The sequence below is a fragment of the Desmodus rotundus genome, chromosome 12, assembly GCF_022682495.2.
Source record: "Desmodus rotundus isolate HL8 chromosome 12, HLdesRot8A.1, whole genome shotgun sequence".
Taxonomy (NCBI): domain Eukaryota; kingdom Metazoa; phylum Chordata; class Mammalia; order Chiroptera; family Phyllostomidae; genus Desmodus; species Desmodus rotundus.
In genome coordinates this window covers 100,081,601-100,104,011 of record NC_071398.1, presented here as the reverse complement: position 1 = coordinate 100,104,011, position 22,411 = coordinate 100,081,601, and the positions used below count along the sequence as shown (strand labels likewise).

The window sequence follows — 22,411 nt, the reverse complement described above, 5'->3', positions numbered from 1 at the left end:
CCCTCCTCCTCCTACAGACAGCCTGGGCCACCCCGGGTGTGTGCAGGTGGCCGCTGCCACCCCGCTCAACGGGCCCCGCCGGGCGGGAGCTGAGACAGCAGGGACTGCCGACAGCAGGGAGCGCCACAGCGGCCTACGTGTGGCCAACCCCGTCGCAAAGCCTCGCCCACACGTTCAGGCGCTCATTCCCTCTTTCCGTCCACCCCAAGAGCTCGTTCGTTCCTCCGCTCCTGTGTCCTTTCTCACTCACCCCTTCACTGGTCAGGAGCGTCCTCCACACGCGACACCACGCACTCCGCGTGGTCACGGCACATGGTCGCCATGCACACCCACACCCACACTGAGAGTCTGTCCCATGTCCCACTGTGATTGTGGGCGCAGAATGGCACCCAGCAGAGTCCCCAACGCTGTGGGGCTCCCCTGCTGGTGAGAGAGACCGCAGACAGACAGACAGACAGACAGTGTCCATGCAGAGACGTCCCCATGGGAGATGAAATACAAGGACGATGCAGCCATGTCCAGTGAGCACAGGACAGAATGGCCGGTCTGTGAGGACACCTGCTCGCTCAGACGCTGCGCAGGGTACAACCCCGGGTCCTCACCTGTGCAGTGTGCTCATCTCGGAAGCTTCCTGGGACAACGGGGGCGTTTGGGGCAGGAGGCAAGAGGGGGTGAGGGGGATCCTAAGGTGCCACAACACGTGTTGTTGCGGGAAGAGAGGGCCCCTCAGGCCCTGGAGGGAAGAAAGCCACCTCTGTGCCCCCTCCCAGGGCAGGCCAGCCTGCAGGGGAGCCCACACAGCCCGGGGCCACCACCCCACCAATGCCCTGGCCCCGGGAGCACCTGGCCCACCTTCGCTCTTCCTCTCACCTGCAGGACGGGGGTGAGGTTGGCGGGCAGTCCCCCCGGGGGCTGGCGTGGCTCTTTCACCACTGACAAGGCATGTGACCACCCCAAACACAGAGCCCCAGGTCCCTGGCTGGACCCCAGGACACACCGCACCTGTACCCCAGCCCCTGCCCCTGTGCCGGGTGCACTGCACCGGGCGGAGAATCCACCGTTTCATCACTGTTTGCCAACCTGAGCAAACCAGTCAAGCTCTTCCAGGGGCCAGGCAAAGGCCCTCTGTCCCCAGCCCTCCTCCACGTCCCCTTCCCGGGAAGGAAGCGTCCCAGGGAGTCAACAAATGCTGGGAATCGGCACCACAGGTGGTAACATCTGTGCTTGGTAACTTCCACCCTCAGAGTCTGCTCTTCTTTCCCCTCCTCTTCTGCATGGACCTCACTCCAGAAATCTCCCCCAGCCGGAGAAGAGAGGGTCAGCGTGGGCTTGGGAGCGGCTGGAGGAAGAGGCGGGAGCTATATGGGTTCAAACCCCGAGCCCATCATGGCCGGGGGGCGGGGGGGGGGGAATAAGGACCACCGGGACGGAGGGGCAGCCCTGTTTCTCCCCTCTCTCCATCCGCACCCCTCTGGGTGAAGACCAGGCCACGCCGGCCCCTGCCTGGCCTCTCGTTACCCTCACTGACCCCCGAGCAGCTCAAGGAGGAAGGCGCTCACTGCTGGCTCCTGTGTGCCAGGCACATGCACAGCTGTATGGGCCCCGCGGTGCCCCCAGCTGCCGACGACACGCCTCCCACAAGTGGTTTCCTCTAAAGCTCAGATGGGCAGAGAAAAGTATTTGTTGAGGGGGTGGAGGGATGGAGCAAATAGGAAAAAGGACTCACGGACACGGACAACAGTGTGGTGACTGCTGGGGGTGGGGAGGTATAAGGGGACTAAATGGTAATGGGGGAAAAAGTACAATAAAGATTAAATTTTTAAAAACCAAAAAAAAAAAAAAAAAAAAACGTCCAGGTCACAATTTAAACACAGCCTGTCTCTTCCCGATGCCCCGGACAGCAACCCCCATGACTCTGTCCCCCTCCGCGTGTTAACTCGACCTCCCTTGGTACGTGGCAGCACCCTGGAAAGCAAGGCCAGGTTTCCAGAAACGTCCAGCTTGGCTAGGCATCCCTAACAAATCTCGATGTCCCCCCAACATCAGTTCTTCCAAAAACTCCCTCCTCTTGGCGCTGGATCCCCGCACCTGTGCAAGGGGGTGGTGGCCGGTGGCCGTGCGCACGAACCCAGGGCAGGGCCAGGGTAAAGGTGACACCTCGGGCTCCCGTGTGCAGAAGGGAAGGACCCAGAGCCCCACCACGGAGGGACCCCTCCCCCTCAGAGTCTACGGTTCTCTCCTTTCTCTGCTTCCTGCCCCGCCCCCCCCTGCCCTTTCTGCTCCCCCACCAGGCAGAGGAGGACTGGCAGCTGGACATCCCACCCAGAGTCTGCTCACTTCTCTCCCTGTGCAGCCAGGAGCTGAGAGACACAGAGACATCCACCCTCTGGCTCTGGGGGGAGCCCCACCTCCATGCAGCCCAGCCCTGGGCCTCCACGCAGCCCGGGGGGCTCACAGCCCAGCCCTGGACCTGCCGCAGCCACGGCGGACTCAGACGTGAACGGCCGTCATGATGCCCACACGCCTGGATTCCTGAGGACTCGATCAGACCAGGAGTCTCGTGGCCCCTGGCACAGCCTGATGTTTAGTCATTTTTATGGACCCCACCTCTGCCTTCCGGCACTTGTGGGTGAGACTGGATTCGTTTTTTATTTTCACTTATTTATTTATTTATTTTGCCCCAAAGTTGGTTCTCTGTGCATAAGAGATCCCTGAGCTGTTTCTATGCTAAGAACACATGTCTTCCTCAGCGGTGAGAGGCCTGCTGACCCCTCCGGCTCGGACACCGAGAAACTTCCTCTGTGAGGGGCTGAGCAGGACGGGACAGAGAGGCGAGAGGCAGGCTCTGGGGCTGCCAGGCAGGAGCGCCCCTCAGACAAGTGGGCCCTTCCCCCTGGGGCCAACGCCACCTCAGGGCCGGCTCCCAGCCTCTCCACCTGCACCAGGCACCCTGGAGGATGGCCAGGGAGAAAAGGAAGGCCACCCGACTCGGGGCCAGAGCACAGGATGTGAGGTAGGAAGACCTGGGCTCCCCGGTCCGTCCTCCCAACCAGGGGCCCCACCCGGGGCCAGAGTGACATCAAGAACTGAGAGCCCCGAGGGGCAAATGTCCACTCCCTGGGTGTCCTCGCTCCACACCTTTCATCCAGAGACGCCCACTCTGCCAGCACCCGGTGCCCAGACCCTGTTTCGGCACAACACAGCCTCACTAGGTGATTCTCCAAACAGAACCTCCCCAGAACTGCACCCTTCCAAGACGCATCCCCGTACACACAACACAGCGAAGGCCCAGGGGCGTCTGTGCAAACACACGCACACAGCACACACGAGCTGAACGCCCTCCCCTCCCCATGTAGCTACCTCCTGCTTGGAAATATGTTTCCACAAAGAATTTGTTCAGTGAGTGAGTGAGGGAGTGATTTCTAGAGAAGACTTCCTTTGAAGAAGGCGTTTTGCTCCTAAGCATCTTTGAAACCCCCCGGGCTGGCCACCTGCTCAGTTCACTCCACTTTTGTGCCTGGTGCTTTTCTCTCTGAGCAATGGGGACGGGATGTCTCAGGGCAGCGCTGGAGGCTGACACCCGAGGGAGTCCTAGGGCGCGAGGCTCAGGTGAGTGGGGAGGGGCTCAGACCTGGGGGACCACCGCTCCCCCTCCCCCGAGCTATAGGAATGCAGGGGACGCCAAGCGAGACACCGTGCGGACACCTGGATATCGCCGCCCGTGAGCGGTTGGGGCGCAGCCGCTCCACCGTTCTGAGTATCGGGGTCCCTGTCACTAGAACGTGGCTCAGCCCCCACGTCATTTTACTTCAAGGGAAAGAAGCTTCCGGAAGATGGAAAAAGGGAATCAGTCTTCATCGAATGCGCAGGTGGAGCCAGGCACGTGGCGTTTCCGCATCGCCGGCCTCCCTAATGTCGTGGGTGAGAGCAGATGGAAGGAGTGTGTGACCTCGAAGAGAACCCCGTTCCGTTTCAGCTCCGTCTTGTGCAGGACGGGAGGCTCGGAGGGCCGGCTCGCAGGGTCCTCCTTCCCTTTCTCTCCTGCCCTGTCTGGCACTGTGTTCTCGGGAGAAATAGAAAGACGCAGCAGCTGAGACGGCCGCCTCAGCTCATGAGAGGTTTCTGGACCAGCCCCTGGCTCTGCGGGAGGTCCTGAGACCCTCTGGCCACATGGAGGTGACAGGTAGGAACCAAGCTGATCCCTCAGGGCTCCCAGCTGCCGGGCCCCCAAGTACCCAAAGGGACCCCTGAGAGAGGCCTGTCCTCTGTGTCTGGGAGACACTCTGCCCCCCAACACCACCATGCAGGGGTGCCCTCTGCCTCCAAAAAGGTGGGGAAACGAGGCATCTCTCACTGTTTCCAGTTCACACAGACGTGCAGGCCGGCAGGGCTGCACCCAGGAAGACCCAGGGACGCTCGCTCGAGGGCCAGGGAGACACGGAGTCACGGAAAGAGTAGGACAGGGGGCAGCACGGTGCGATCAAGTGATCTGAAAGCCTGGTCCCCTCTCCGCCACTTGGCTCTGTGACCGTGGTCAGGCGACGGGGGCGTGCGTCCACTCGTCAGCACACTAGTAACAGGGGCAGAACTGAGCTCATAGGGCCCCAGTAAGGAGCAGCTGGACTAATGCGTTAAGACCACCCAGTGCAGGGCTCAGCATGTGGTGAACCCTCAGGAAAACGTACCCAACACAACGGTGATGCGATGCTGGTGGAGGCAGCAGTCACCAAAGCTGCATACGACGTCCGGGAGAGAAATTAGTGAGAAAACTAAAGACTATGAGTTATAAGGTCCGAGACCGGGAGAATCCAGAGTAGCTGGAGGAGCCGGGAGAGAGAGGGACTGGGGTGGGTCGTTGAGGACCAAGGGCATGAACAATGGAACAATGGCAGAGGCCAGCTTCTCAGCCACGCTGGCCGTGGACTTGGGGACCAGACCTGACAACGTCAGGGAGGCGGGGTCCCGCCTGCGGCAATGACCTCAGGCTCGGGTTGGCGTGCCCACCCACGCGGGATTCACCTGGGTTTACCCAACTCGCCGTTCTAGCCCCGCCCCACCCCGCCCTGCCCGTCAAAGTCCGAGCCAAGAGCGTGGTGTTACCGAGCCTTCGTTTGCTTGTCAGTGTTGACACGACTGCCTGCTCCCCCCATGAACCCCCAGGCGGCCTGCAGTCTCCACCACCACCTGCCCCACTGTCCTCTAGACTGGGCGACACCGCGTCCTCCCCGTATCCGCCCTCTGGGCTGAGGACACCGCCTCCCACACGCAGGAACACATGGCCGCCTCTTGCACCCCAGACCAGGGCTCTGAGACCCGTGAGAACGGAGCAGAAACAGAAGGGGAGCCCCCTTCCTAACACCCCAGAAGGCTCCTGAACCAAGGGCAAGCCTGCTAACACTGAGACCTTCCTTAACCTTGACCCAGAGCCCTGAAGACCTCCAAGGCGGCCTCTCAAAGCCTCCATGTGGCGTGGAAGGAGGAAACACAAAACAAACACGCAAAAAAGGCCACCTTGAGGCCAACCAGTTTCATCCCAACCAAATACAAGGTCAGAGCCGCTGGCAGCCTCGGACAGAAAGCGACTGCAGACCAGACGCCTCTGCACCCACGCTGCGAGAACTTGCTTCCATCGGGGAGTTTCTAAGCCCCTGGGTTTAGCAACCTGGGAGAGAGGGGGTCTCTGTGGAGCTCCTTAGCAAGGCCAGGCAGCGGGCCCCTCAGTCTCCACCCTCTCCACCAGGGGGCAGCGCGGCAGCACTCATTAAGGCCACGTTGACTGGGAAACAGGTCACCTAGGCCCGAGACAGGCGTTGGCCATCAGCCAAGCCTGTCTGTCGGGGACTCTGCCGCCGGGAGCCTGGGAGACCGTGTGGCCCACGGAAGGGCACATTCAAAAGTATTGGGAACCAAAAGCATGGCTTGTGGCCTTAGAAGTAGTGACATGAGCAACCTTGTCAGCTGGCTCCAGGTCTCTGTCCTTGAGGCTGAGCCAACAGCCCACAATGGGCATGGGAGCCCGTGGGCCCGGGGCGGTGGGAAAGTCTGGGGGACAATAGACGTGGCAGGATCTTCTATAGGAGATCGTCTCAAGGCTCCGCGGCAGGGAGAAAATGGAAAACAATAGGTGGCTGGCAGGGCCGGTCCGCGGCTCCGTGTCCCTGGGGGTCCCGGGGGCGGCGAGGAGGGCTGACAAAGGGACGAAGATGCTGAAGTGGGGTGTGGGCGCAGCCCAGAGGCACATCGCCAAGACGCACAGGACAACTCGCTCGGTTCCTCATTCCATGCATACACCACCGGCCACGGGCAGCTTTCAGCTCGGAAGGGTGGCTGAGTCCCTCCCTCATTCCCACACAGCACTCACTGGTCGAGGGTCAGCCAGGCAGAGTAGGGCCAGCACGGTCTTTGAGTCTGACGGGACCTGGGTTCGAGTCTCGTTCCACCTTTGAGAGTGCAGGCCAGCTGGCATGCCCCAAAGCCTCTGCTTCTCTGTCTATGTGGTCGAGACCACCCGACGAGACGTTGCAGAGACTGAATAAGGTGACTCCTTGGAAGGAGCTGGCACATTCTCGCGGCAATCGACTGAACACATCTGCCCACGCAAACACTGGTATGAGATTGTGGATAGCAAGACGGAGCCCAAACAGACCTTCACGCGTATCTCGTGCCTCTGACCCTCCTTGTTATGACAAATGCAGTCAAATTCCAACAAGCCTTTCACGGGGGAGACGAGACCAACGGGCAAGCAAGGAAGAAAGGACAAATACTTGACAGGAGACAGAAGGTGCATGGCATCCAGGCAACTGTGGCTCTGGTCTCCTCAGCCCAAGGTCAATGTTGACATAGCCGATGAGTGTCGACCGGCACCCAGGTCACTGCCTACCACCCAGCATCTGTGCAGGAAGTCGGCAATGGGCTCGAGCTGGGCAGAGCCCACAGCGGCTATTTGGTCAATACTGATGGCATCGGGCAAACATTCGGACGGACCCCTTCCCCGAACCCCCACAGGCTGCAGATGCCCGCTGCTTCCAGGCTGTGGGCTGGCTCCGAGGCATCTGTCTCCTTGTCCTGCTTCCCGAACTGTCAGGCCCCCCAAAAGATCAGGCGGCCTCTCCCCTCATTTTATAACTGGAAAGAAACCAATGCCCGCAAAGGCACAGGGACCCAGCCCAGCCCACAGAGAATGTCAAGGCCACTGAGAGCTTGGGGTTCAGTCCATTGTCAAGAAAGAGAACAGGTGACACATGGCCCAGGGGAGGACAGAAATGTGTCCCTGGGTGTCTGGGCGGCACAGCTGAGTGAGTGGACGGGGCGGGGGTGGGGAGCAGACGGCGAGTCCCTCTGGCTCTCTGTGTCCCCTCCCCCTCCTCTATGTGGCCCAAACTGGGAGAGCTGTCTAGGAGGCGGGCCGCGAGCGAAAGACCGCGGCGAAAGCAGGGGTCGCCACGACCCCAGCCAAGGTGGCACGGCTTTGACTACAGTCTTCCCAAATTGTCAGGCAGACAAGCAGACATGGCAAGAAGCACAAAGCAGGCCCACGGAAAACGTATGTCTCCTTTTTAGGGAGTTAAAGGTTTGGTTTCCTTTGAAAATGTCAGTTTTCCTTTCCCTTCATCCTCATTAGCCTCCTGGGACGCTCTTAAACATACCCAGCACACAACAGCGCCGGGGAGGAGGTATTTTTAGCTGATATTCTGGGCACAGATTCCTATTGTTCCGCGATTTTTGGCTTGGCTGGATGGCACGTGGCCAAGACAATGTATACACTGACAAAGAATGCGTGTTTCCTGGCTCTGTGTGTGTGTGTGTGTGTGTGTGTGTGAGAGAGAGAGAGAGAGAGAGAGAGAGAGAGAGAGGAGGAAGACAGGGGCATTATGGATGATGCTTCAATGGGAAGATTCTCAGCGCTCAGCAGGGGGCGACACCGAGCTCTCCAGGAATCCTGTTTGCTTCTGTTTCTACCATTGTACTCCACCTTCGGGGTGGGGGGGCAGGGGGAAGCCATGTGTCACAACCAGAGAGCTCCTCATAGAACCAACTGACACCAGCGGCACAGCGTTAGGAAGTGGACATGTTCCGGAGACCACTGACCATGTGCCCGGTCAGCTGGGCTGCCGGCAGTCCGCACACGGCCGTGTCCAAAACCCTGGGGGCCGCTGCTCTTCTCCCTTCTCCTCGCATGCAGCAGTGGGCACAGCAGGTGAATCATCACAATAAATAGTTATTTACTAACAATAGTTAGTAAATAAATAATAAGGCAAGAACAAGCTCTGGCCCTGGCCAGGGGACTCAGCTGGGTGGAGGATTGTCCCACACACCAGCAGCTTGCAGGGTCGATCCCTAGTCAGGGCGCAGACGGGAGGCAGATGCCAATGTTTCCCTCTCTCCTGAGAATCCGTCAAACACATCTTCAGGTGAGGATTAAAATAAAAAAAGGATAAACTCTGTGTTTCACATATTCACAACTGGAAAGCTACTTTCGTCAGCTCCTATACGTACAACGCCTGCTCGTGGGGACACCCAGTTGTCCAGGGACAAGAAAAGGAAAACGGGGACTGATAATCCGAGTGAAGATCCCCCGTTGTGGGAGGCGGGAAAGCCGGAGGGCGTGGCCGTGTGGGGCTTGCCCTTCCCATGTGCGGGGTAGGCAGCCTCTCTGCATGCTCTGAGTTCCCAGAACACCTTTAGTGCAAAGATCTCAAAGCCTGTGTGAGCTTGTAAAACATCTCAGCTCTGAAGTGGGCGGTGGGCGGTGGGTGGCAGGTGGTGGGCGGCAGCGGGGGCAGATGCTGCTTACTGAATCCACTAGCCTCATCACACAGGACAAAACTGGTGTGCCAGCAGGGAGTGGCCCTCTGCACATTTCCCAAATCCAGCAAAAAAAGCCAGGTGCCCTGACCCACCCGCACAGCCTCTTTCCCCTGAGACCACACCACCTTCCTTTCAAGTCAGCGTCCAGGCTCCCTGGGGCCCCCTAAAGCTTTCAGCGGAGTCTGACCCAGAGGAAGCGAGACAGTGCTTAGCTCTTGTTCTCCTTATTTTTACTCTTCATTTTTTTTAACCCTTGTTACCCCTCAACACTCTCCCCAGGCATTATGCACTAAAAGACACCACACCCATTCACGTGGCTGCTATAAAAAGAAACCTGGCGAGGAGGTGGAGAAATTGGAACCCATGCACCCTACTGGCTGCAAAAGGCACAGCTGATACAGAAAACTGTACAACATTACCTCAGAGAAATTAAAAATAGGACCACCCACGTGATCCAGCAACTCTACACCCAGGTAGGTACCCGAAATAATCGACAGCAAGGACTCAAAGAGATGTCGGCACTCTCCCGCTCACAGTGGCACTACTTACAACAGCCGTGAGGCGAAGGCCACAGGGGAATGGGTAAACCAGACCAGGTGCATACTCCTAGAATGTACCGTGATGGGATGTCACCCGGGCTCACAAAGGAAGGAAATGCGGACACGTGCTAAACACACTGAGGGCATCATGTTCAGTGAACTAAAGCCGCCACAGAAGGACAGGTACCGTATGTCCCGCTTCTAGGAGATAATTTGAAGTTCATAGAGGCAGAAAGTGGAGTGGCGGGTGCCGGGGGTTGGGGGAGGTGGGAATGGGGAGCTATTGTTTAATGGGGGTGGGGCTTCCACTTTGCAAGATGCGAAATGTTCTGGGGATGGATGGATCCCAGCACAGAGTGCCACGGAACGGCGCACTTAACAGAGGTGGAGGTGGTCCATTTTATGTTACATGCATGTTACCACAATTTTTAAAAATTAAAAAGCAATAAGATTTTTAAACTGGAAGACCCAATGAGCTTTCACATTCTACCTCCTGTAACTAAAATCCCAGCGAGTATGCTCCCACTTAAAAAAATCTCCTCTGTCCAGACTCCCTTGCAGCTAGGAGCGACCGCACCAGGTAATGCAGGGCACGGGGGTGGGAGGGGCATGTTTCCGAGAAGCCATTGTTCTCTTTATGACGCGGACAGGCTCCGCTGGCCCGTCCGTCCGCTCTTCACCTCTTCCTTTATTTCTGTGCCCGGAATTAAAACGCGACACCTGGAGACAAATCAGCCATCTCGGCACTGCGAGAATGCAAGCCACCTGCTAAGGGTGCGGAGCAGGAGCAATGGAGCCTGGGTCCTTGAAAACTTGCCTCAACAGTTGCACGCTCCCTGGACGTCCTACCTCTTCACTCTCTTTGAGCCGGAAAAATAACAGCTTCGTTAATTGACCCACTGTGGTCAGGGTGTAGCTACACGAAGCCCAGTGTCACAGGAAGGACCCCCCTTTCCTTTCAAGGTCAGGTGTGTCCCGAGCTCCTCTCAGGGCACCTCCTCCACGTGGGCACTAGCCGTCTCACTTCATGCTCACTCCGAAGCTGCATCGCATGTGTGTGTTAACATCTTTACCTATAGATGTGGCTTATTTTCCGCACGTTGGGGAAAAACTATCCTCCTCTTGATCCTACCTCCTCACTGACTTGATAGCCTGTGTAGAAAGATTCGGAAATAAATTATTTATGTGTTCTCTCTCCAGTTCCTCTGCTTCGGCTCCCCAAGGCCAATCCCACCAGACACTTGTCTCACTCTTCCCACCAAAACCGTCTTGTGACCGTTGATAATGACGTCCATGTCACCCGGTCATCGTCATACTGAGCCCGGCAGTGGACCTGGCATTGTGCTCACTTAGCTCTCAGGACCCCTCACGCTCCTACCTCACTCGTCACTTCTCCTTGGTCTCCTTGCTAGTCCCCTCATCTCCCCAAACCTGGAATGTCTCTTCCTCTTTCCTAACACTCATCACCCTTGGTGACTTTCTCCAGGCTCATGACTTTAAATTACGCTCAATGACTTTGAATGTCTATCTCCACCCCAGATGTCTCTCCTAAACCCACCCCCCTACTCAATATCGTCACCTGGATTTCTAATCAAAATATCCCACGTAACTCAGCCAAAACAGAATTCCTGATCTCACGCCACACACCTGACCCCGACCCCAATCTGCTCCAACCAGTGGCTGCCATTTCTCTGCTGATGGATGGTGCCCACCGTTCCCTGTCCCTCGAGACGAACATTTCAGCATTGTCCCAGCTGCTGTCTCCGAACACTTCCTGTGCAAACTGTCAACAAGCCTCGTCTGCCCCATCGTCACAGGATGACCGAACCCGCCGCTCACCACCTCCACCTACTTCCCCCACCTCTTCCCCGGATCCTCAACAGCCTCCTGATGGACTGGCTCCTTCCCACCTCCTGACATGCTCATTTTCAACACCGAAGCCAGGGTGACCCCACCAAGACCTGAATTAAATCACGGCACTCATCAGCCACCCATTTTACAGGTGAGAAAAACAGAGGCGCACGGAGGTTGAAGTAATTTGTTCAGCTTTACACGGCCAGTAACTGGAGACACCGAGGTTCAAACCAAGTCCGTTAAGGCCCAAACCCATAAAGCTCTGTTACGTCGCTGCCTGACGTAGCCCAGAGAACCGTCCTAATCAAATTGCAGGTTCTCCGTGACCACAACACCCCATCATCACCATTCCCAACTGAAGCTCCGAATACGGCAGGACTGGGTGAGAGAGGTTGTCCACTATACCGAAATGTTTCCCCTAGAAAGGAAAGGCCAGACGTTGCCCCCCAACTTCTAGAATGACAGACTGACTCTTGAGACCAAGGACAAAGGCTGGGTCTAACCCAGGGGAGCATCAGCCTTGGGACTCGGGTGGAGGCAAGCACGTGGGGACTGGGGGGAGGAGACGGGGCCCGGCAGGGATGGTGGCAGCGAGCAGCGCCAGCCAGCAGGCCCCCCCCACCCCCCCGGCCCCGACCGCAACATTCACGTGCAAGTCTGGGAAGGAATTTTCATCTTGGACGCCTTTCAGAGGGCTCTGCTTCCCGCATCCAGCTCTGTTCAGGGGATTAGAGAGCGGGGACAGGCGGGAGGAGCTACAGAACCGCAAGAATCTCCGAGAAACAGGATTCCCGGCTGGGAATCTCAGCGACAAGTTGCGTGTGCAGATGGGAGCAGACGCCTCCCCAGGGACCCTCTCCATCGGCACTGCCCAGCAGAGCTCTGTGAGGGACATGCCCTCCAGCTGCGCGCCCAGTACGTACGGTCCCCGCGAGCCAGTTTTACCTGCTCCTGGAGAGAATTGAGATGTTTGAAGGTGAGACAGAAACAGCAGCGTGAAGGCCCTGTGCCTTCTTAGAGACGGTCCCGCCCCACCCCCAGCACCTGGCCAGGCCCCAAATCTTCACCGGTCTTCGAGGGGCAGCTCGAGCCTCCTACCCCTGTTGGTCCTACTGCCCACCCGGTTCTCTCTGGGGCTCATAGGGCTCACGGGCACCAAGGGCACCGAGACCACAGGAGACAGGGAGCCCCCAGGTGGGGCGGTCAAGGAGGTATCCTCTAAGGGAACAAAGTGAGAACGTCCACTACGAAGTGGACGCCGAGCAGGCTGAGCCATGGGGCCCGACGGGCCACACAGAGACTCTGGAGTGGGCCCAGCAGGTGGGAGGGAGACCGGCATGCCTGCTACCTGCCACCTGCCCTGCCCGGAGGAGCGTCAGGAGGTAACGCAGGAAGTGCGTGTGGTTCCTGCCAGATGGGAGCCCGTCCTGAGCCGGGTGGAGGAGGCTTGCTCAGTTGCCTTTGGCCGCCCCTGCATAGGCAATGAGGGGTCCTGGCACATCTCTGAGCTGAGGCACAACTTAGGGCAGCACACGGGGGAGACGCAGAAGGAGCCCGGACAGTCGTGGACCACCGAGGTCCCACGCACCCCTCACTCCCAGCTTCCCAGGAGGCGCTCCTCCCTGCCCAGCATCCCAGTGACCACTGCCTTCCTGGCAGGGCAGGGCAATGCAGCAGAGTGCCCGTCACAGGACATGTCACGATTTACCTCGGCCAGTCGCCCATCTCTCTCCCCTTTGAACCAGTGACCAGCCTGGGTGGGCATGAGGCCCTGTGATGGCCAAAAGATGCAGGGGAAGGCTGCCGGGGGGCTTCTGAGGAAGAGGCAACTCCACGAGGAAGAAGCAAACAGGGAGAAAGCCACAGCCCGGTCGCAGAGCCCGTCCCAGAGGGCAGCGGCCATCTGGTAGGCACAGGCTGACCAGCAGGACGGTGGGGCTGATGCCCTGGCGGGGAGGGCAGGCAGGGATCGGGAGAGAGGCCGGATCTCTCAGGACGAAGCTCAACTGCCAAAGCGACGCAGCGGCAGGTACCCCCCAGCTGCTGGCTAGGTGAAAGTCACACTCCTATTGGCGGAAACCTGTTCACAGCTTGCTGCCCCACAGCTACTGAGTCACGGCGTTCCCCTGGGCTGGGGTCACAGAGCTGACCCCGTCCCCTATTGCAACGGCCATCACTGCACGTGGCTTCCACAGGCCATGTGGAATCACAGGGTACCAAGGGCAGTGGCCAAACTCAGAGGCGAGAGTCACCGAGGCCACACAGGCTGCTGAGCCCTACCCACACTTCCCTGCTGCTAGGCAGGTAGAAGCACCTGGGAGGAAGGGGACAGATGGACATGCGGAGCCAGAGGGAGGGCTTGGGCCCTGGCTGACCCCGCCGCAGGCCACCGAGGGCAGTGGCGGCACTGAGAACGGAGTGGGAAGACCCCACCCCCACCCCACCCCCGCGAGGCCCAGGGCGTGACGAGCCGGGCTCTTCCTTGCCAGAGCCTCACGGCCTATCCTGCCGTACGGACGCAAAAACAAATTCCACCACATGTTAACGTTAATTGCAAACATTCGCCGCTGAAGAGAGCCCCATTTTTCAAGAGCCCACGGAGATCTGGTTACACCGGTGGCTGAAGCACCGACTGGCCCCGTTTGCTCATTGGAAGCAGCCGGGCCAACGTGAGGGTGTCACCAGGCTGTGGGAAGGACTGTCGTTGCTCCTCCCGACCCTGTCACCCGGTCCCTCCCCACGTCCCCCAGGCCCACACCAATGGCACACCCAGGTCCGAGAGCCTGCGCCCCTCCATCAACAGGGACAAAAACCACAGGGCAGGGGGGAGGGGAAAGACGGGCCACGGGGGCGGGCGCACTGCGGGGAGGCTGCGATGCACCGGGAAGCCCGCTGGCCCCGTTCCACGGTCCGGTCAGGGCTGAAGTCAGAGGCACAGAGAAACCGAAAAGCCCCCCAGAGGCCCGGAGCAGGCAGGCTGGTTCGCACGGGGTCTCTGAGCGGTAGTTATTGATGGTGTGGTTAAGAAGGGGCCAGCGAGGGCGAACCGGGGCTGACAGGGCCCTGGGCTCGCAGCGCAGCCTGGGGAGGTCCCCGAACAGCGGGAGGGGCTGGGAAGGAGGCAGGACTTAGATCTCCCGTGAACATTCTTCTACGGGCCACAGACAGGCCTGTGCTAGCACCCCCACCCCGGCGGCATGGGGAGGAAACGGCGGGACTTTCTGCGGCCCAGCCACCCGCTGCGCCCACATCCCCGCTGGTCCCTGGGAGGCATTCTGAGGCTTGCAGTTGCACCAGCCCAGCTAGAGCTGCAGGCCACAAGCACCATGGGCCGTGAGGACAGGGCAGCTCCCGCACTGACCCGTGGGCCAGTTCTCACAGGCAGGGTCAGAGAGAGCTCTGAGCCGGCCGGGGCAGCAGGGCTGTGTGAAACCATCCCCATCAGGCAGTGACCTGCCAAGTCTTAGGGGCTCGTTCCCAGGCCTTTCCACAGGGGGGGACAGTGTGGAAAGTCTGCAGAGTAGAGGCTGTGGGCCAGCTTCATGGGGGCCCCAACAGCCCCCCTAACAGCAGGTCCGCAGACCTGAGCCACTCTGAGTCTACACGAGGCCCATTCTTCCGAGAGATACAAACAAGCAATCGACTCGAAGTGGAGAAACCAGCCGATCAGGGGTCCCACAGAGCCCGGACACGGCCCCCACCTTCCTGTACAGGCTCCATTACGTCAACATTTCCCCATCCCAACTCTCTAGTCCCTTCTGACACGAACGTGGCCCTCACCGCACGTCGGGACCCATGGTTACGTGATGTCTAGTCTGCAATAAACAAGTGTCTGTTAAGCGCTCGCACACTGAGCCACTCCAGGGGCAGGCACCAGACCGTCCCCGCCAGAGAAGTCTCACAGGTTCGGAACGCACGTGCGAGAGAAGGGAAGCGACAAGTTAAGGGAGGGGTCCTTGGTGAGGGTGCAAGGGGACCTTCCATGGCGTGCCAGCCCCAAACTGGCACTGCAGGGGCAGCCCACGGGACCACGGGAGACGCCGCAGGACAGCACCCAAGGACAACAAGACACATGGCAGGCTCGCCGAAGCCCCCGGGCACTGGGTGATGTCATCGGTTCCTCACAAATGCCCCGAGTCAGACTCAATCAGCACCCCGACTTCACAGATTAGGACACTGGGGAGGTCAGGTGGCCGGGGAACCTCATCCTAGTCTGAGGGTGACATGTCCGTAGCAGGTCCTAGACCAGGCGCCCCCGCCTGGGTACAGGAGTGACTCTATCTTCTCTCCCTTCCAGGCCCAGCTCAGGCCTTCCTGCCACCCTGCGTCCCCTCCACCGGGGCCCACCCACACACGCATTTGCATTCAGCTCTGTGTTCGAAGAGCACTTGATACGTCGGCTTTGGTGAATGTCACTGAACTTATAAACACGGGCTTCGACGTGTCCCTCTCGTTACATTGTGTCCCGAGAGGGACAGCATTCACTCTGTGTCCCCAGCAAAGAGCACACTCAGTCCCTCATGGGCAGCAAGTACTAAGAACTGCTGGTCAGCCCTGGCTGGTGTGGCTCAGTGGATTGAGTGCCAGCCTGCGAAGAACCAGAGGGTCTCCGGTTCGATTCCCAGCCAGGGTACATGCCTGGGTTTCGGGCCAGGTCCCCAGTGGGGGGCGTGCAAGAGGCAACCACACATTGAAGTTTCTCTCCTTCTCTTTCTCCCTCCCGTCCCCTCTCTAAAAGTAAATAAATAAAATCATTAAAAAAAAAAAGAAAAAAGAACTGCTGGTCGGACTGAAGTCAACTGACTTGACTTGAACTGAAATAATCTGGGGTTGGGTTGCAGCACCCACGTCAGGGCTGACTGCTGAGTCTAAAGAGTGATGCACAACCACGCCGCCCTCAGCCAACCCACCTTCCCGGAGCTGGACCCGGGGGGCAGGGCAGGAGGAGCCCTGGCTGCAGAAATCAGGAGAGGCAGCGGGCTGATGGACAGGCTGATGGATGGCCGCTACCCCGTAAAGAACAGTGGGACGCAGTCTCCAGCCACAGCCTCGGGGCTGCTGAGCCCCTGGGAACCTCATGGCTGTGTTGCCATGGAGGTCACGGGGTAACGCGCCGTGGAGGTGAACAGGGAAGGCGCCTGGAGGCGAAACGCTGGCAGGGCCCAGGGAAGAGTGCGTTGCTTACCCTCTCTCAGCCTCGGTTTCCCCGAGTGCAGCGTGAAGACAGTAACGCTTGTTTCGTGATGTGTCGTTGGGAAGAAGAAGTGCAGTAGCCGGTGGAGAGGACAGTGGAGAGCATAGTAGGCCCTCAGTCATCAACGACACGTCCATTCCCTGACCTGTCTGTAGGGCTACACGTTCTCACAGTTTCATCTAGCCAGAGTTTGTGGTTTTGGTCCTGTTTGGACATTTAATTTAACTACGCTAGACCAGAACTTGTAGGAACTCCAGGGTCAAAAGTGGAACATACCCCACAGTTTCCCTTCAGTGGGGCTCCTCGCTGATCAGGCACTCCAGGCTGACGTCTGAAAGTGCCCTCCCCAGCTCCCCGCTGAGCCCTGGGCTGCGCCTCTGCCCAGCACCATGGTCCCCACCGGTCCCCACCGTCACAGCCGACTCCGCTGTCGGTGCACAAACAGCAGTTACTCATTAGCAGGTGTGACCAATGCTCCCCACACACCCGAGTCTGGGCTCTGTCACGGTGCCCCCACTCATTAGCATCTGCAAGAAGAACCCCAATAAAAATTCCAGAGGAGGCACATGCATCCTGATGGGGGCGACAGAGGTCTCCTCACCTCCAGGTGACTTTGAGGGACCTCGCACCACCTTCCCCTCCGCCCTGCCAGCCCCTCCTCACACCCTGACCCCCTGCCCCATGACCAGCGCCTTTCCATAGCAAGTCCAGGCACTGGATGCCCTGCGTCGTCCTCCAAGGAAAAGACAGGGGCTATGCTCCCGGGATGGGGGCTGGGGGGTGCAAAGGGAAAGACCTGGAGGAGCTGGGCTCCCACCCCTCTGGTTTCTAGAGCATTCCTGGTGCTGTGTGTGCATGTGTGTGCGTGTGTGTGTCCACCCCCCCTGAGTTTGAACACCAGCCAACTCTGAGAACAAGAGCAGACTGGGCCAGGCAAGGAGATAACCACAGCCGTGTTGGGACCGACGCTGAGGTTTCACAAAGGCAGCCGGAGCGTGAGTGATGGGACGCTCAGCAGAGGGCTGGGGGCGGCGGGGGGGAGGGGCGGGGCATGAGAGAAGCTGGGGAGGATGCAGGGAAAGCCAGAGGGGCGCCCCTGAGAGCCGGGCCGCCACACAGCCCTGAGAACGCACACGGTCTGACTCTGCGTGCACCAAGCAGATGCCTGGGCGCGCCCGCCCCTGCCCATCAACAGGTCCCAGTCGCTGACACAGCCCCTCCTGCTCTGCTAACAGGAGCCTGCTGGGACTTTAAAATCAGGCTCTTGCCCATGAAGAGCTCTCTCAGCATGAAAGGATTGCAGCCAGACAGACGGCCCTGCCCCGGAGAGTTGCCCCTCCATACTCACCCCACAGCCGTGGGCAAGGCCCTACCTACACGGGCAGCGCCCCAGGCTCCCAGCAGGCATTGGTCCACAGGACTCGGGGACACCTTATGAGCGTGAACAGCCCCCCAACCTTATGCTCTGACCAGGGTGATCGCAGCTCCTGACCACCCTGTCCTGACGGGGCCACCGAATCATCTCGGACAACGTCATTCTGCACACCACACAGCATTTGTAAGGGAAAGCGACACTTCTATTAACGTGTGGCTGACGGCGCTCTCCCTTGGCTGGAATAAATCCCTCAGCTCTTCAGAGAGTTGCTGGGAGAAAGAACGTCGTCGGGAAGTGGGGAGGGAGGATGAGGTTGGGGAGATAATAGTGCCCATGCCGTAGTTCATGCGCTGGTGGGTGGCGGCATGGGTGCTGGAAGCTGGACTAGGGAGCAAGAGGGCGGCGGCTCTGGGGACTAGGACGTGACTGCTGGGGACAGGAACAGAGGCCCGGGAAGGGCCCCGTGTGGGCTCCTCGGGAAAAGCCACAGGTGGGGAAGTGCGGCAGGATGGCAGGGGCTGGTGGAGCGCAGGGCGAGTGGGGAGGGGGAGGGGACACTGGCAGCTGCAGGGGCCGGGGTCAGAGACTCTGTGGGTGGCACGTCCACTCGATGAAGTTGTCTTGACATCTGCCGGCCTCTCTGCTCTCAGCCAGGGCTCACGACCAGGAGCGCCGGCTTCGGGAGGCCAGCTCTGCCAAGTCGTCCGCAGGGCGACTTCCGGGGCATTCTGGGGCTGCACCAGCATCCAGGACACCGCCCAGGGGCCACAGACACGGCCACAGCCCTGGGGCAGCATCGTCTACTGCGGCTTCCTCCTCACGCCCCCTCTCCCACGGGGGTGCGTGCTCCTGTCAGAAGTGGCTGGGCCCCGGGGTGTCACTGCCCCACGGAAAGCCCATCCTCCTGTGTCCCCGAGGCCTCTCTGGGCCCTGGAACGCCCTGCTCCATCCACTGGGGCCACCAGCAGGCCAGATCTTCTGTTGGGGACACCACCTCCACCCCTGGGTACCTGGCAGGACTGAAATGGCTCCTGCCAGTGGGGAAGAGGAAGGGGGTCTGGGCAAGAATCCAGCTTCTACCAACTGAAGGCATGAAGGCCCTGGCCTGGGGACTCAGTCAGTTGGAACGTCATCCCGTAGGCTGAAAGGTTGCAGGTTCGATCCCTGGTCAGGGCACACGCCTAGGTCGTAGGTTCAATTCCCGGTCAGGGCACATACAGGAGGCAACGGATTGATATTGATGTTTCTCACATCGATACTTCTCTCTCTCTCCTTCCCTCCCTCCCTCTCTCTCTAAAATCAATACAACATCCTTACGCGAGGATAAAAGAATAAATAAATAAAGTGGGGTTTGCTCCAGGTCTGTGAACCCCAGAGAGTGCTGGCTGACGGGGTTTCTGGGCGTAACTAAGAGCCGGTGATGTCAGTGAGCCCCCACCAGTCCTCTCAGGGGGCTGACACGCCGCAGCTGACGTGGCCCTTACACAGGGACGCAGGCTGTGCGCACCCTCCGACGGGTAAACCGAGGCACAGACACTGAGTGACAGGCCAGGGTCACAGGCTCAGCAGGGGCGGGGCTGGAGGCACACCCAGGCCACCACCATGATCTCCACAGGTCCGTGATCTCGTCGAGCCTTGTACCAACATCTGACACACGGCCGTGACCCGCTCACATTTGTGCCCGAGGACCTAGAACAGGCCTGGGCCTGGAGACCCTCAGCAGCTACTCTGTGAAGGAAGGACCGGTGCCGGCGATGCAGGGTCTCCCTCCAGCAGCCTGCTCTTCCCTGTGGGATGGCCTGTCCCCCCTTCCTCCTCCCAGCACCCCCAGAATGCCGCGTCCCTTGCCAAACCCCGGCTGCGGCCGTCTGTCTGCTGCTCTCAGCTGTCTCCTCCCTGCTCGCCCCTCTCCCCACCTCGCTGACTCCATGAACCCAGGCGCCCACACTGCCCGCTTCAGGACCAGCTCCCAGCCTGCCTGGCGGGGGACGGGAGGGGCAGCCCTGGACAGCAGAATCCATACACAGGCACGGTCACGACACTAGAGAGGCCGGGTGTGGGCTGAGGGCAACGGGGCAGCCTCAGAGCTTCAGCTCAGTATCTGGTGCTCCGGGCAGCAGCCCAGGCCTAGGGCAGCCCCGTGAGATGAGCCACAGGGATGCTCACCCCGGAGGGCACCAGCAAGGAGCCACCGAATCCGAGGGGCCCCTGTGGGCACTGGGCGGGCCCCACAGCAGAATCGGAGGCAGCTCACTGTGGGGGCGAACTCACCAAATGTGTCCAAGGGAGGCAGAGTCACCCTCCCCTGACAGCGACCAAGGGGCCTGCGAGAAACCGCGGTGGAGCCTCCTCGCAGGGCAAGCGCCAGCCCCCAGCCTGTCCCAGCCGGCCCTGCGTGACCGGCTCAGCGCCTGCCCTGCCACCAGGCCCACAGCTGTCCCTCCCACCGGGAACCTGCGGGACCATCTGAGAGATTCACCCCATCACCCCGCCCTCCTCCCCGGTGTCTGTCTGGCGTCTGTTCTCTCAGAGCCAGAAGCTCAGCTCTCACGTGCCTCGGTTTCCCCTTTGGTGACCCGGTCGGTGCCGCCTGTGCAGGACAGCGTCCGTCAAATGAGCATATCTATCTAACACCCTCCAAAAGCGGCCCACGGCAAACGGACCCTACCAACAGCAGTAATAAAAATAATGTGGGCTGTTCCTTCCGACAAGCGGCCACAGCTCGGTCCCAGGCAGCAGCCTCCCAACACGTCCATGCCCACAGGGGCCGCCCCGAAGACTCCCGTGCAGATCTGGGGGGAGGGCCAAGCAGGCCGTCTGCATGACCCCTTTCCATCCCGAGGCCCCCTCTCCCCGGGGCGGGCAAGTGCTCGTTTTACTGCCTGGCAACCAGACTGGGACTAAGCTTGCTAAAATATGAGTGTTTTTTTGGCTGGAGTAGCAGAGAGCCCGCAGCCCTACGGAGAGAGAAAAATTGAACCCACCAGGCTGTGGCTCCAGACAGGGGGAGAATTAGGGTTCACACAGAGCGGGCTGGACCACGGCATTCTTCAGATAATGCCGAACAAACCCCCGAACAAAGGCGGCCGACCTAGCGGCGTGTTCGGAAAGTGTGTTCTCAGCAGATTCGGGCGCACCGGGGCCCCGCGCGGCTCCGCAGCCCGGGTCCCACCCGAAGCGCCCCGTTTTTCCGCGCTGCTCCCTTGTCTGGATTCCTGCGGATCCTGCCAATCAGAATTCCTCCCCTCAGGCTCAGGGGCACTTGGCAACCAGGCAAGTGGTGGCACTTTTAAGTGGGATCCCAGCCCTGACAAACTGCAGCCCCCCGCGCCGAAGTGCCATCGTCCCATGCCAGTCCTCAGGGGACGCGGGGCTGAATTTAAAGACAAAGGGTGTGGGGTTCTGGGTCCTCCTGTGTGGCCCCCCCATCCCGCCCCCCGCCCCAAACAACACACTTCTCGTATCACTCGGTGGTGCTGTGCTAGACGGCTTGGTACCCAGATCCTGGAAGTTCAAACTTGAGGTTACTGGGGGGGCGGCTAGGCCATCGGCACTGTTATATTTAAAACACCGTTAGCACTATTGTGCTTGTGCTTCTAGGAAGCCAGCCTGGTCGCCAGGAAGGGGTGCCCCGGCGGTTCTGTCTGTCTGTCTATCACAGGACAGACGGAGTTTGGCAGAAACAGCTGAGGTCTGGCAGCCGACTTCCGTATCTGAGGTCAAGCACAAATCTTCTCCAACTTCGTTGTTGGTGGACACAGATTGCATTCCTGTTCACCCCCGGGGTGGCCCACTTACCCTCACCCGGACCCCCCGGACGGTCTGCCTATCGTCATAATGCTTGGCACCGAGCCAAGACCAGGGTCCGCACGCAGACTCCATCTGCAAGGTTAAGGAGGCCCCTCGGCACGCCAGGACGTGGCCCCGGGGGCTAGGGCCCCCCAACCCCGCCCCCCCACTCAGGCTGTGACTCAGGGAGACAGCTTTGTGAGGGACCATAACCCAGAACTCCCAAAGCCTCTTGGGGTGACTGGGGTGGAAGGAAGAAAACATTTGTCATGCCGCCGAGAAAACAGATGCAGAGATGCAAGGTATCCAGCTTTCTGGAGGAAACTCACAGATTCTCGTGTGGGGCTGCCCAGAGCCTGCATCTCCACTGCAACGTCGCAGCGGGGAAGGCACGCCCAAGCCCACACCGCAGGCTGGGGTGTGGAGTTACACGCTAGCGGTGCACGGGGCGGGGGGTCTGACAGGTTTGAGCAGGGGGCCCAGGGAAGATGCAGAACAGGGAGGGTGAGAAGGGAGCCCAGCTCCGTCCCAGGAGACAGAAGACGCCCCAGGATTGCCCGAGGGATCTCCAGGCTGACCGCGGACAGAGCAGAAAGCAGGCTTTTTGAAGGATGCTGCAGTGGGCAGGGGGACTGCCAAGGACTGTCCACGCAGCCACACGCACCCGCAGGTAACAGGGTCCCTCGTGCGTGTGCATGTGTGTGCAGAGCTGCCGTGCACTGCCCCCTGAAAAGGAAGCTCAATTACCCAGGCACCCACAGCTGTTGCCTGAGGAGAGCCAAGGTGCCGCGGTCTCTCCGCCTGAGAAATGGGTGACAGAAGACGAGGAGCCGACCTCGCCACACTCTGGCG

At 59.8% G+C, this 22,411-nt stretch overlaps 1 protein-coding gene across 1 annotated transcript in view; it reads right to left on the bottom strand.

The window, feature by feature from the left end:
- Positions 1-22,411, bottom strand: part of LMX1A (LIM homeobox transcription factor 1 alpha) — a 101,174-nt gene that overhangs the window by 25,981 nt on the left and 52,782 nt on the right. The gene's annotated exons all lie outside the window — the stretch shown is intronic.